Source organism: Felis catus, chromosome F1 (assembly GCF_018350175.1).
Source record: "Felis catus isolate Fca126 chromosome F1, F.catus_Fca126_mat1.0, whole genome shotgun sequence".
Taxonomy (NCBI): Eukaryota; Metazoa; Chordata; class Mammalia; order Carnivora; family Felidae; genus Felis; species Felis catus.
Genome location: NC_058384.1, coordinates 39,146,607 through 39,160,912, shown reverse-complemented (window position 1 = coordinate 39,160,912; position 14,306 = coordinate 39,146,607). Strand labels below are relative to the sequence as shown.

Here is a 14,306-nt window from a genome sequence, read left to right as displayed (position 1 = left end):
TGATGCAGTTTGCACAGCATCTATAAGGGAATTCACTAATAGGAAGTAGGATCTCTCATATAATATTTGAGACATATCTTCCCAATTACCTTTCCTTTTAGTTGTTTTTAAGTGCTTTAGATGTCTATTCTTCTTGACTGGAACCTATTATCTTTTGTGATTTTTTTTTTTTCTATTTTCTTCCAAATCTTGGGACACTATCATTCTTCCAAAGGAGTGATAAACACACATGAGCTTTTCATGATTAATATTTGACTCCTTCAGTCAAAGACACTTTTAAACCTCATTTTTCCAGATACACACAAAATAGAGGAAACTTGCAGATGTAAAGAGCCCCTTGGAAATTTTTGAAAGGCGTTTTAGCACAATACAGAAAACAAGTAAAAGAAAATCTTGCTGGGTTTAGAAAGAATCTCCACTCTGGAGAGGTATGATAGGTAGTAAATAAAATAGAGCAGGGGAAAATATTTGTCACTGTGCCTGGTATGTAGAAAATACCCAAATCCTTGTTGTATTTGAAGCTCAGGGAAGATGCTTGTGATAACTCTGGAAACCACTTGAAATTCCAGGTATGGAGAAGATCCTACGTATGATGCTTTTTACTCAAGCCTAAGGGAAAAAGCGGGAAAGATATGTAGGCATGAAAATCAAGGTGAAAAGTAAGTGTACTTACATTTTTGCATTTCTTGAAATGTTGCTTTACATTATATAGTTTCAGGGCACCTGACTGGCTGAATCGGAAGAGCACATGACTCTCAATCTCACAGTCGTGGGTTCAAGCCCCACGTTGGGCATAGAGATTACTAAATAAATAAATAAACTTAAAAAATAAATGACATGGTTTCAATTTAATTGTAATTATTTAACTTACTTAACATAATTACTCAGATGCAGTGTTTCTATTACTGATATTTAATGATAGTATTTAATGTAAAGCAATGATCAAATTTAATGAGATTATTTAGCTGCCTAGAGAAAAGCATAGCCAAGTGGCTAATTCTGCCAAATTGGTACCCCAGTTAGTTATATTCATTCATTCATTTGTTCATTCAATACTATTTATTGAGTTTCTACTTTGTGCCTGGCACTGTGGGTATAGCCAACAACCAGCTGTAGGGCTTAATTGTGGCAGAGAGAGAGATATTCAACAACTAATTACAAAATAAGTATTTAACTACAAATGTGCAGAGTGTGTCACAGAAGAAGTACAGGGGGCTAAGAGGGCACAAGCTAGATGTCCCAGATGGAAAGCTGGCTGGTGGGCTTTTCTAGAGATGAGGTCACAACTGAGACAGCATGAACTCATCATGGTGTCCAACCTCTCCTACACTTGTATAACACCTTCCTGAAGAAGGAGGAAATGGCCTATGGTGAAGGTGGGTCCTCTAGGCCCATTGTCACCCCTGTTTGATAGTCGATCTAATTGCAACTGGCAGGGAGGGCAGAAGAGGGAGCAAGAGAAAAATTCATTATGAGAAACGCAAAAGGAGAAAGTCACAACTGGGATTTTCCCATAGACTCAGGAATACTCAGAGAATGGTTTGGAGCCGCTGTTGGACTTACCTTAAATGTTATCAAATAAGGTCTCTGGTAACAGAGGGCAGGTGGCAAAGGCAAGGAGGTTTAAAAGAGGCTGAGGGAGTGAGAAAATGAACAAGAGATTTAAGGAACATTTGAACAAGAACTGAAAGGAGACAGGGGGAATGTCCGACAACATTGCAACCTAATATGAAACAACTTATGGTTATTTAAGTTAACATACTATGTCCCTTTGTGGTGAATATTCAGCTGAGTGCCTTAAATGTGCTAGGTAATGTGGTAGGTGCTGGGAATACAAGGGGGGACACAACTAGACCTTATTCCTGTTTTCATGAAGTTTGCAGTCCAGTAAATCACAAAGTAAAGTAAATTGTAGGGAGAGATGTATAATTAGAAGTGGATTCAGCTGGATTACATTGGCTAAGTGCTGTGAAAGACACAACTCTACAACAGCATGCCACAGGGGAACCCCACCTGGTCCAGGACAAAGGGCATTAGGCCAGTGATATCTGGTTTGAAAGGTGAAGAAGCAATATAAGGGTTCACTAGTAGAAATGGAATGTTCCAGGGACAGGGAATACCATGTGCAGAGGCCCTGTGTCTGAAAAGAGTGTAATGTGTTGGGGAGTCTAAGACATTCAGTATGATAACAGCCAAAAGCAAAAACGAGTGTAGACAATGAGACTGGAGAATAGAGGGGTCAGGCTGGACAGGGCTTAGTAGAGCATATTTAGGATTTGAGTATTTGCCCCAAGAGCAGTGGGATGTGTTAAAGAGCTTTAAATAACAAGTGCTATAATCTGAGTTTTATAAGATTGTTACTGTCGTGAGAAGCATGAACCGGAAAAGGACTTGAATGGATTCGGGAAGACTGGTTGGGATGCAGCTGTTGTAGCCTAATGGAGCGATCATGGAGGTGTGAGCTAGACGGGGGCTGGTGCTGCTGAACACGGAGAGAAGCAGACAGACCAGGCGTATGTTTAGGAGGCAAGGTTTTCAGGACTAGGAGAAAGTTCTGGTCCACGGAAGTCGCTGTTATTTCCTGGTAGGGTCATTTCCTGACAGAGGGAAGCCTGAAAAAGGACCAGATGTGCCTTGCAGACAAGCAAGTGGAGATGTTGAGCAGGCAGCTGGATATTTGTGTTTGGAGCTCAAGTAAGTGATCAGGGTTAGAGCTAAAAATGTGAGTGCATTGGGCTGTGGTCACAACTAAGATGGCCTTAAGAGGGATTTAGGGGAAGAAAAGTACAACTTTTGGGACTAGCCTTGAAAAGTTCTAGCCTTTAGGGTTTAGGGAGGGGGGAATAAGAGCCCCCCTCTATTTTCTGAGAAGGAGCCAGAAAATAGGGTCTGGATTGCAACTCCAGCTTTCTGAATTCTGGTATTCCAGTATATTGCACTTTTTTTTCCCTCTCTTCATGGAAAACAACATACCATTATCTCATAGTCCACAAATGCTGATCTGAGTCATTTGTGTCTTGAGACAAACCTAGATGGTTATGTACTGTTCCAAAGTCTTTAACTGAACAAAGATGCATTGATTAGCAAAGCACTTAGGTCACATCTCTCTCCTGCTCAAAATCTGTCCAAGGGTTAAAATATTGCTATTTTAATTCCCATTTCTTGAGTTACAATGAGGCTGAGCACTGTTTCCTTTTCTTATATCAATAGGGAAATGGGAGTCACCTTAAAAATTTATGGGGGAGGGGCGCCTGGGTGGCTCAGTTGGTTAAGCTTCTGAGTTCGGCTCAGGTCATGATCTCGAGGTTTGTGAGTTCAAGCCCCACGTCGGGCTCGGTGCTGATAGCTCAGAGCCTGGAGACAGCTTCAGATTCTGTGTCTCCCTCTCTCTCTGCCCCTCCCTCTGTCTCTCTGTCTCTCAAAAATAAATAAATGTAAAAAGAATTTTTTTTTTTTTAATTTATGGGGGAAAGGTGGAGAGGAGGACAAGAGGAAAGTTTCCAGGACTAATCTTAGTCTCAAAACCTCTCTTCCCTCTGCCCCCATCTCCTGGGGGCATGGTTTACCTAAAATAATTCTTGAAATAGACCCTGTCATCTCACGTGGGAAGAGATTCAAGCTGCAAGGACAGCCTGAACCCTGGCCTTTTAGGATGGGAGAACATCTGAAGTTGAAGCGTGGGAGGGAGGGTGATCACCTCTTGCCTCTTCTGAGTATGCGAAGTAAACACCCCAGGGTCGCTATTGCTGGTTTATATCCGTACTGCCGTCGCCAAGAGGGAAGAAAATGAGGAGACCATGGTGTCACCAAAGTCAAGGAAGATATTTCAAGGAGAAGGTCAAGTAAGATATGGCCTCAGATATGTCTCATAAAGCTGAGGAGATCATTTTTCATGGGAGCTGTTTGGGGGTGAAGGCATGGACACTGTTTCAAAGTGAGTTGAGGAGTTAAGTGGGAAGTGAAGAAATATATCGGAAGTACAGATGTCTCTTTAGAAATTTGATTGTAAAGAGGAAGAGAGCAATAAGGCCGGAGAAGGATGTGAGGTTTAAGGAAGGTTTTTATTTTTTGTTTTTTGTTTTTACTGAGATGGGAGAATCCTGAGTGTGTTTGAATTTCTATGGCAAGGATCCAGTTGAGAAAGTGCGGTGAATACGCCTGTAGAGAGGAGGGATAGTTAAGAGGAATTGAAAGTAACATTCCTAAGAAAGAAGGAGAGACTGGGATCCAAACTCCTGGGGCACTGGCCTTACATAGCAGAAGGGAGACGCAAGAGAACTCATGAAATGGGCAAAGATGCTCTTGAAATAAGGACTGCATCTTCTCATCTTGAAAATGAGGAAAATGAAGCAGTTTTATAACTGGCTAAAAAATTCTCCCACTAGGGGCGCCTGGGTGGCTCAGTAGGTTAAACCTCGGACTCAATTTCAGCTCAGGTCAAGATCTTGTGGTTCGTGGGATCGAGCCCTGCCTTGGGCTTTGCACTGGCAGTGCAGAGCCTGCTTAGGATTCTCTCTCTCCCTCACTCTCTGCCCCTCCCCCACTTGCACACCTGCACTCTCTCTCTCTCTCAGATAAATAAACATTAAAAAAAAAATCTCCCATTGGATTGTGAGTTCATGGAGGTTAAAGACTCTATCCTAATTATTTTTGCTAAAAAAAATAAACCCACTCAATAAATGTGTGTTGAACTGAATTGTTAAAAGCCTTACTATTTCTTAAATCTCTAGTAAATGAGCGCTAAAATCCAAATCCAAATCCTGTGGGCTATGGATTATGATGTAACATATAAAACATACAGATCTTTTTTGGCCTGGTGAGAGGATATATCTTAAAATGCATGGAGGTTGATAGAATGAAGCTTCACCATATTTACGAACAGCATCATTATTGATAAATTTTTATTTTAATCCAGCAGAATTTAAGAATGTGTGTCTTACCTGAATGTGAAATTCAATTTTATTTGTCTATTTGCCTGATTTTAATGCTTGAGCTAGTGCTCCAAGAAAGCCCCAGACTGGTATGTTTGCATTCTGTAGAGTCCTAAAACTAACCGTATCTTATTTTATAGTATTCAAGGTATGTAGTGGTATTTAAGGTAGATCTATAAATGAGGAATAATTATGCATTAGAACACTTGTAATATCAAATAAAAGTCAAACTTGTTGGCAGCCACAAAGATAGCCACCAAGAGCATTATATTAGGAGAGAACACTAGATTGTGACTTCCGGTTTCAAAATAAATAATTATCACAAACAATTGAATCAGCAGTAAGTCTGGCAAATTTCTACTTTCTTTATTAAACTAGATTTTTATAGATAGAGAACAAGTTTCCCTTCCTATTTTTAAATAAAGTTCATCTGTCCCTCCCTTAAGTCAGTCTGACACCTGTTAAGTCTTTAACATAAGGAAGATACTTGCATGAGCGATACAGTGTTGGCTTGGGTCACTATTGAACATCATTAGAATATTCATTCATATTTATTTATATTGATATTAACTTGTTATCCAATATCAAGTTCCATAAATTCCATGTCTCTTCTGCACTCATATAATTTTTGTATTCACATGTTTTTATGCATATGTATCAATGCTGAGCACAGAGCCTGGCTTATCAGTCAGTGATTATCAATTAAACAAATTAATGCTTCCCAATGATACATGTAAGATGTCACGTATGTGTCTCCTCCATTCAGCAATAAATGTAGGGCAGGTGCCATATCCTGTTCACCCTTCCACCTCTTACATTGCCCGGCATGCAGTAGATACTTCATAGATATTTGTGGAATAAGTGCATATTTTGATAATTGCATTTAGTGCTGAGTTTGCCTTTAATTAATAATGTCTCAAAAATAATCATTATTTGCTTTCTTTAATTTTGGTTCTTTTTTTCCCCCTGTTCCTTCTCTCTCTTTATATTGGTCAATTTCTCTCTTTACCCTTTCAAGTGTATTTTGGTATTAATCCCTTTAAATTTTGCAGTCTGGCTGAACAGGGGGGATTAGGTCACACAGCCTCTTCAGTCGTAAAGACCCCACAGTGTCAGTGCTATGATTGATAACGTATAGTCAGCACAATGATGACTCACTGTGACGCCAAAATCCTTGGATGTCCTTCAGAATTTGTCAGTTGAGGTGACTTCAGTGTGTGTGCGTACAAGTGTATGCACAAGTGCATGTGACTGTGTAAATGTGTATGTATGTTCCATTCACAATCTCTATCCTTATTGTAATAGAGATAAAAGAACACTATTTTCCACTTCTCTTTTTGTGGTTTATTGACCCTTCCTTGTCGTGTAGTCATAATAATGATTTTGGCATTGGAATCATGACATTTGTGGCTGTATCAGCTTCCCTTGGATGTTTAATCACCCACAAAAGTGGCTCATTATGTTTTATACTCCACTGCCACGAGCATTATTTCTTAAATATATTTTGATTTAGCTCAATGGGATTCATGTACTTTCGAAAAATAAAGTAACAATTATGATAAGTTTTTGAGTCCGATACTCACGGTAATTCTTGTTTGCACTTTCAGACCCTCTTTTTTTAGGTGGACTCAAGGAAGCAACATTAAGCTAATCTGAGTCTGTTTTGCATCTTGACAAATTGTATCCTAGTGAATAATAATAATTATTGTCCTTGATTGATGGTTTACTCTGTGACGGTATTTGACTTATATTATTCCTCACCATCACTACATCCATACAAGGTATTATTCCCCTTGTTCAGATGAAGAAATTGAGAGTTAGCAAGGTTAGATTACTTGCTTATAGCTATTCAACTAGTGGCTCGATTATAAAAGAAGGAACTACACAACTTCCAAAGAGAAACATACTTTGTAAATGGGGTGGAGGGTGGTGGAAATGGGGAGAAAATGGTTGGACAAAGAGGATAGACAGGGTAAGTGATTCCCTGACTCCTGACTTCCTCACATGACTGCTATGATCCAGATTCCCACCAGGAATTTCTGGCACCATTGCTAAATGGAGGTAAGAAACTAGTATAAAGTCATGCCCTACCCCAGAAAAAATTTTCTACTGGCATAATGAGTGGAGGGAAAACAGAGATGCGGGGATGGGATTAGGAGATTTCAGCGAGGTGTATTTCGAGTAGACCATTCATCACCTGCATCAGATCACCAGGCATGCTTGTTAAAATGCCAGTTCCAGGGGCTCCTGGGTGGCTCAGCTGGTTAAGCCTCTGACTCTTGATTTCAGCTCAGGTCGTGATCTCGTGGTTGGTGAGTTCGAGCCCCGTATCGGGCTCCATGCTGACAGTGTGGAGCCTGCTTGGGCTTCTGACTCTCGCACTCTCTCTGCTCCTTGCCCGCTTGATTTCTCTCTCTTTTTTTTCCTCTCTCTCTCTCTCTCTCTCTCAAAATAAATAAATAAACTTTAAAAAGAAATGCAGTTTCCTGGACTTGCTCCAGGCCTGCTTCAATGAATCTTGGAACGGATGGGATGGGGGCTTGCCAGGTGACACTTAGGCACAATGGGGAAACTCCTAATTTAGGGTAAGAGCCAAGAGACTGAAAGGTGCTAGGACAGGAAATCATGATGGAAAGATGATATAATTTAATATTTCCAGCTTGCTCTCCAAAATTGACTTACAGTCCCTGCTTTGCCAGCACATATACCAAAAATAATTAACAAGCAAAAAAAAAAAAAATCAGAGAAATAAACTTACTGATAGTTTAGTGGGATTATTTTTACAAGAAAATTAGGAAATTTAGGAAAATATAAAGAAGACAATAAAAATAACAAACAATCCCACAACTAGAGAAAATCCCCGTTACTATTCTTGCTATTTCCTGTCAGTCTTTTTCAGGATCCAAATCCCAATATATTTATGTAATTGGGGTTACACTCTTTATACTCTCTTCTCCTAACGTTTATCTATCATGAGCAAATCTTCAAGTTGCTAAAGATTCTTTGAAAAATTGACTGCATAATATTTTATCATTAAAATGAAACAATTCAATGATCTTTTCATCACTGGACATTTAAGTTGCTTTCATCCCCCCCCCCCATTATGTCAGTATCTCCAATATCGTTTTTATTATTTAAAATTCAGCTTTAACTGAGTTAACTAATCTTTTTCATATGTTAGAAAGTTCAAGGAAGGTTCTGAAAGATATGTGTTTCAGGTATTTTTTTAGTATTTTTGCATTCTGAGATGCATGTCTATTTAGCTGGGGCCCAAGGGAATGGATGTCTCTGGGTACAAACAGGGGTAGCGTAATGAGTTTGGCTTAGAAGCGCATTATTAGAAAGAATGAATGAATGAAATAGTTATCTGAATAAAATCAAAACCAGGGGATTTTGCTGAAGCTGCTTTCAAAACATGAGTGACCTATGCTGACATAAGGAAAGAATAAAGATTACAAGGTTTGGTTTCTATATGATTGTTTTGGGGGTTTTCCAGTGAAAAAGTGTTATTTACTAGTACTCTAAAAGTATGCCAAAAATATGTCTTCAAATGCAGAAGAGATCATTGGGTTTCACTGTCCCAAGTCAAAAGAAAAAGAATTATTTTCTGTCCAATCTCTAAAACTTTGGCCACCTGCCTGGTATTTCTCTTCAATTTCACACTTTGGAATGGCCCCCGGGCAGACACCGTTCAGGATCAGTACCAAAGAACAAAGCTGCCAAAGTAACCTTTCCACCCATTTTTCAAAGCAAACCAGCCATATTAAATCTATATGGAGAGGGATTGCTAAAATTAACTTTTGCTTATGGAAATTATTGTTTTTGTGTCATATTTCTTATAGTATGGCTATCCCTGATTATAAGCCAACAAAACTCATGCAATTTATAATAAACATAAGCTATCTCACCTGAATCTTCAGGCTTATAAAATTTTAACTAGATTGTGTTCATTTCCCCACAAAACTAACTCTCGGCATATTTTTGAAAAAGATAAAGTGTTTCTTTGGATATTCTTGCACTGATGTTTTTGGGGTCCTTACACGTTCTTCCTTTTTTCTATCTGCAAACCATTCACGCTAAGTTACAAAGCACCAAAAATCACATAAAATGTTACCCCTCCCAGATGTTATCGCCTGTAGGCAATATTTCTCAAAGTTTAGAGTGCAAAAAAGTCCTTGCTAAACTGCAGTTCCTGTCCCCACCTTCCTGGGTGAAGCCCAGGAATCTAAATTATTAATAAATACCTCAGATTACTCTGATGCAGGTGATAGAGAACCCCATATATAAGGGGAGAAAGCTCAGATGGTTGGGATTATAAATGCTATCCAGTGGGCAGCTGAATTATCATATTGAATATTGGACTCTTTTCTGTGGTTCCTAAAATGGATGCAGGGAAATGTTCTTTTTTTTTTAAACTGAAGTATATATGACATGCAACATTATATTAGTTTCAGATGTAAAACATAAAGGTGGTTGGACATTTGTATACGTTGTGAAATGATCACCACAATAAGTCTAGTTACTGCCTATCACCATACAAAGTTACAACATTCTTTCTTCTTGTGATGGGAACTTTAATATTTACTTTCTTGGCATCTTTCAAATTTGCAATACATTATTGATTATAGTCACCTTGCTGTGTATTATGTCCCTATGACTTATTTTATAACTGGAAGTTTATACCTTTCAATCCCCTTCACTCATTTTGCCCACCCACAACCTCCCTCCCCTGAGGCAACTGCCAGTTTATTCTCCAAATTTATGAGTTTTGTTTTGTTTTTTAGGTTCTACATTTATGTGAAATGGCACAATATCTGTCTTTCTCTAACATTTCACTCAGCATAACACCCTCAAGGTCCATCCATGTTGATAAAAATGGATAAGATTTTATTCTTTTTTCATGTCCGAATTGTATTCCACTGTGTGTGTGTGTGTGCGCGCACGTGTGTGTGCACATGGGCACACGTGCATGCATGCTCATGTATGTACACCATCATCTGTATCCATTTTCTTTAGCCATTCATCCCCTGATGGACAATTAGGTTGTTTTCCTATCTTGGCCATTGTAAATAATGCTATAATAAACATAGGGGTAAACATATCTTTTCAAATTAGTGTTTTCATTTTCTTTGGGTAAATACTCAGAAGTGAAATAGTTGGATCTTATGGTAGTCCTATTTGTAACTTTTTGAGGAAAATCCACACTGTTTTCCACAGTGGCTGCTCCAAATTACATTTCCATCAACAGTGCCTGAGGGGTCCCTTTTCTCCACATCTTCACCATTCGTTATTTCTTGTTCTTTTGATAAAAGCCATTCTGTCAGGTGTGAGGCTACATCTCATTGTAGTTTTGATTTGCATTTCCCTGATAATTAGTGATGTTGAGCACCTTTTCATGTGCCTATTGGCCATCTATATGTCTTCTTTGGAAAAACGTCCATTCAGATCCTCTGCCCATTTTTAAAATTGCATTTTTTTGGTTGTTGCTGTTATTGAGTTGTATGAGTTCTTTATATATTTTGGATATCAACTCTTCATCAGCTATATGATTTGCAAATATCTTCTCCCATTCAGTAGGTTGCTTTTTCATTTTGAAACCATTTGTTTGCTGTGCAGAAGCCTTTTAGTTTGATGTAGTCCCATTTTTAAATTTTTGCTTTTGTTGCCATTGCCTATGGAGTAAGATCCGAAAAACATTGCCAAGACCAATGTCAAGAAATTTACTGCCTCTGTTTCTTTCTAGGACTTTTATGGTTTCTGGTCTAACATTCAAGCCTTTAATTTGAGTTTATTTTTGTGTATGGTGTCAGATAGTTTCATTCTTTTGCATGTGGCTGTTCAGTTTTTCCAACACCATTTACTGAAGAGACAGACCTTTCCTCATTGCAAATTCTTGCCTCATTCATCATAAATTAATTGACTATATAGGAGTTGTTTATTTCTGGGCTCTCTATTCTGTTCCACTGATCTATGTGTCTATTTTCATACCGATACCATACTGTTTTGATCACTAAAGCTTTGTAATATAGTTTGAAATCAGGGAACGTGATGCCTCCAGCTTTGCTCTTCTTTCTCAAGATTGCTTTGACTATTCAGGATTATTTTTTGTGGTTCCAAACAAATTTTAGGATTGTTTGTTCTAATTCTGTGAAAAATGTCATTGGAATTTTGATAGTGATGACATTAGATTATTTCGAATAATATGCACATTTTAATAATATGAATTCTTCCAATCCATGAGCACAACATATCTTTCCATTTATGTATGTCTTCTTTATTTTTTTAAGGATTTAAAAAATATTTATTTAGTTTTTGACAGAGAGAGAGACGGAAAGAGAGAGAGTGGGGGGGGGGAGGCACAGAGAGAGCAAAAGAGAGAGAATTTTAAGCAGGCTCTGTACTGTCAGTGTGTACTGACGTGGGGCTCAATCTCACAAACCATGAGATCATGACCTGAGCCAAGATCAAGAGTCAGACGTTTAACTGATTGAGCCACCCAGACGCCCCTCTTCTTCAATTTCTTTCATCAGTATCTTATAGTTTTCAGTGTATGGGTCTTTTAATTCCTTGGTTAAATTTTGTCCTAAGTATTTCATTCTCTGTGATGCCATTGTAAGTGGAACTGCTTACTTAATTTCTCTCTGATGTTCACTGTTAGTGTATAAAAACAGAACAGATTCTTGTATATTGATTTTATACTCTGCAGCTGTACTGAATTTGTTCATTAATTCTAACAATTTTTTGGTAGAGACTTCCATATATTTTTAAAAAAGGGTCTTTTAATGTATAAAATCACGTTGTACACAAATAGTGACAGTTTTACTTCTTTCTGTCCACTTTAGATGCCATTTATTTATTTATTTATTTATCTTTCCTACCTAATTTTTCTGGCTAGGACTTCCAGTATTATGTTGAATACAACTGGTGAGAGTGGCATCCTTGTCTTGTTCCTGATCTTAAATGAAAAGCTGAAGCTTTTCATTGTTGAGTATGATGTTAGTTGTGGGCTTGTTATATATGACCTTTATTTTGAGGTATGTTCCATCTCTATCCCCTTTGTTGAGCGAGGGAGAGGCTTTTAACCTACTTCCAGCTAGGTGAAATCTATTCTTCAACTGTTCATTCACTTACTCACTCATTCGTTCACTCACTCATTCAATCATTTAACACATTGTATTTTATGGGGTGCCTGGATGGCTCAGTTGGTTGAATATCTGACTCTTAATTTTTGGCTCAGGTCATGGTCCCAGGGTTGTGGGGTTAGGTTGCACCCCGTGTCAGGCTCCATGCTGACCATGGAGCCTGCTTAATGTTCTCTCTCTCCCCCGCTTGTGCTTGTTCTCTCTCTGTCTGTCTCTCAAATTAAAAAAATTATTTAATAAACATTTTAAATGCATGATCTTTTAGGGAATTGATGGGGTGGGATGTGGAAAAGTAAAAGGTGAAAAAGACTTTATATTTGCCTATGAATTATACTATGGAATTTGCATATGTTAACAAGGAACCATGGTATGAGACAAAATTCAAGATATACCAAATAATATTAATTTTTTATAAGTTTTTGTTGACTTATTTTTACCTTATTTGGTTTCAAAAAACGATGTGAGGTGGCCCTAAGGATACACAGCACACAACTGAATGAAAACAGAACAGATGAAGAAGTCAGAAAAAATATAAAGGTAGGAAAAGAAGATGAAATCAGAGCCAATACCATACACAAAATGTCCATCTTAAGCATATGTATTACTAGAGATGGGCAGCACATTTGGATCTGAACTCTCTTGGCTGCCAAAGAACTGGCTTATATGTGGCAAATTCACTATATCTTTAGATATAAATCCTCCTGGAACTAAAGCTTGAGAAAAATCTCTTTTGTTGGTCTTCATCAGGGATACCTGTGTGATATAGTGGACACTGTTACCAACCAACCACATTGCTTCAAAAAATACAAAGTTGTGTTTCACAGAGCAGTTTATTATAATGCTAAGATGCTCCTTGTAAAAAGAACCTAGGACAGCTACATGCAAAAGAATGAGTTGGGTCCTTACCTCACACCATATACAAAAATTAACTCAAAATGAATCAAAGACCTAAAAGTAAAATCTAATGTTAGAAAACTCTTAGAAAAATGTAAAGGTAAATCTTTGTGACAATGGATTCTTTGATATGACAACAAAAGCACAAACAACAAGTACATGGGATTTCATCAACATCGAATGATTTGTGCTTCAAATCAGCAACAAAGAATGAAAAGTCAACCCATAGAATGAAAGAAAATATTTGCAAATATAAGGAACTTCTTTCTTGACTATACCAAGAACTTTTATAATTCGATAATAAAACAACAAAGAACCCAATTTAAATAATGATCAAAGGATCTTAATAGACATTTCTCCAAAGAAAATACACAAAAGGCCAATAAGCTCATGAAAAGAAGCTCAACATCATTAGTCATCAAGGAAATGAAAATCAAAACAACTAGATGCTACTTCTCTCTGACTAGGATGACTGCAATCAAAAATTCAGATAGGGAACCTGGCTGCCTCAGTCGGTAGAGCATGCGACTCTTGATCTCGAACCCTACATTGGGTACAGAGTTTACTTAAGAAAAAAAGTCAATTAATAGCAAGTGTTAGAGACGATGTGGAGAAATCAGAACCTCATAGACTCATGGTGAGAATATTATAGTTACTGTGGAAACCAATCTGGCATTTCCTCAAAAATTTAAATTAAACATAATGAGGGGGGCCTGGGTAGCTCAGTTGGTTAAGTGTCTGAATTTGGCTCACATCATGATCTTGCAGTTTGTGGATTTGAGCCCCACATCAGGCTCTGTGTTGATAGCTTGGAGCTTGGAGCCTGGAGACTGCTTTGGATTCTGTTTCCCTGTCTCTTTTCCCCTCTCCTGCTCGTGCCCTGTTTCTCTCTCTCTCTCTCTCTCTCTCTCTCAAAGATAAACATTTTAAAAAATGAAAAAAATTTAAACATAATGATCCCATTTGGCCCAGGAATTCTACTCTTAGGCATATACCCAGAAGAAATGAAAACATAAACCCACCCCAAAACCTGCACATATTGATAGCTGCATTATTCATAATATTCAAAAGGTGGAAACAACCCAAATGTCTATCAACTGATGAATGGATAAATAAAACGTGGCATATCCGTACAATGGAATATTATTTGGTCATTAAAAGGATGAAGTACTAACACATGCTACAACATGGTTGAACTTTGAAAATATTATTAAGTAATGAAGGAAGCCAGTCACAAAAGACTACATATAGATAATTCCATTTCTATGAAATGTCCAGAATAGGCAAATCCATAGAGATGGAAAGCACTGTAGTGGCTGCTTAAGACTGGGGGAGATAG

General features: G+C 38.0%; 1 long non-coding RNA gene across 2 annotated transcripts in view; it reads right to left on the bottom strand.

The window, feature by feature from the left end:
• Window positions 1-271: 271 nt before the first annotated feature.
• The window catches only part of LOC109495690, a 42,519-nt gene continuing 28,484 nt past the window's right edge, over window positions 272-14,306 (bottom strand). For both annotated transcript variants that reach the window (XR_006591632.1, XR_002151298.3), the window contains exon 4: window positions 272-609. This is a non-coding gene — a long non-coding RNA (uncharacterized LOC109495690). The remainder of the gene's footprint in view (window positions 610-14,306) is intronic.